Raw genomic sequence first — 1822 nt, 5'->3', positions numbered from 1 at the left:
TCTCTCTCTCTCTCTCTCTCTCTCTCTCTCTCTCTCTCTCTCTCTCTCTCTCTCTCTCTCTCTGTGACAGAATTATATGTAGTACCGTAATATTTCCGTTTCAATACCACCTCTGCTTAGGTTTTGGTTGTAGACAAGAGCTTATCAGTACAAGCATGCAAAAAATAACACGCAGTTGTATTAAAATAATAATTTCCCGGATGTGAATTGGTTTATTTCTTTTCGTTGACCAAAAGCAGAGCTCAAAACTATTTGTTATGTTTATTTCTGTATCAGCTGTCAAATTACAATCTTTTATTTCATCATTATTTTAGCCTGGAATGGCATTCGAAGCATGAGGGATTGATTCTACATTTTTTCTCCGTCTATATTTGTGTCATTTATCTACAATACATGATATAATGTATCCCGTTCGCCCCTTAAAAAAATCACAGTTGTATTTATTCTTGCTGGAGATATAAATCTAACTTGTGATTCATTTCTTATGCATCGAAACCAAACTGGAGCTGCAGTTTGACAGGACATTGTTACTGGCGACCGTATTTGTCTGCCCTTCTCAGCTGGTGAACTAAGACGTCTTTCTTAGTGAGGGGTTGATCAGTATCTCAAAACTATGTGACTCAAATATGCATTAATATGTTTCTTATTGGGGGCCTGTAAAGATTAAAAACAGGAGAGTCAACTTTCCATAATTAATAAAATTAAGATAGTTTTTAACTTTATAAACTTGCCTAATGCCACAACGAAAATAGAGGCAGGCTCTTTTTTGTCTTCTTGTTAGTAAAGGAAGGGGTGCAAAAAATTTCTTTGATATTTACTTTACTGTGGGACCGGTATTTGTCTGCTTGAGAATAATTGCACTAATAAGACATTTTCATTGCCAATAAGCTTTTAAATACATTTTAACTCTCACGTGTATTCTTTTAGAATATCTTTCAGAATCAGAATCTATTTGGACTATTTCATATCTTTATATCCGATCTCATGAAAACTTCTATAGAAGCCATTCTCACGAAATTTTCGCAAGTATTATCGGACACTAATGTTTCTGGAACTCTATTTCTGAAAAGCATAGTTCTTAATGCCTACTTATACCTTCCTCTTTAGTTTTAACTCATTATTTTTGGCCACCCAAGGCACGCATTTATTAAGAACAAACAGTCCTTAATTCTAGTCATAGGCATGAGTCATAAGCACAAGTATCTATTCTCTAATTTCTTTAAGCCAACGTGCACTGTGTCATGTAATACAGTTTTATTCTAACACCTGTCAGACTTATACTTACATGTCATTCCATATTTCCACGGTAACTTGGTCACCATGCTTCTAAATTCGACCGATTACTTGTTGCTTTTGAGCTACAAATGTATATAATCATACATAGGATTTATCATTAATGTCTTCAAATAGGTTGGCAGAACAATTAATACTCCATTACACAAGACTCCATCCGCAACTGTTAACTTACTTTTCAATAACTTAAATTGACACTTGCCCATTATGTTCATATTAACACCACATCTTCTACGTTCTTCTTTTCTTTGTTAAGCTTTTATGAAATACTCATCCACTCTCCGTCTCTTCTTTCACTTTTCCTCCTCACCATCAGTTCATCTATTTCTCATCATTCCTTCACAAATACTCATTATAGACATCCGTCTCTCTCTCTGTTCCCTCTTTCTCTTAAAATCCTTATTGCTAATCTTCTATTGCTCTATCTCTGCCAGTTTCTCTCTCTCTCTCTCTCACTCTCTCTCTCTCTCTCTCCCTCTCTCTCTCCCTCTCTCTCTCTCTCTCTCTCTCTCTCTCATCGATATTCATC

The sequence above is a fragment of the Octopus bimaculoides genome, chromosome 1 (assembly GCF_001194135.2).
Source record: "Octopus bimaculoides isolate UCB-OBI-ISO-001 chromosome 1, ASM119413v2, whole genome shotgun sequence".
NCBI lineage: Eukaryota > Metazoa > Mollusca > Cephalopoda > Octopoda > Octopodidae > Octopus > Octopus bimaculoides.
This window is presented reverse-complemented; position numbering follows the sequence as displayed.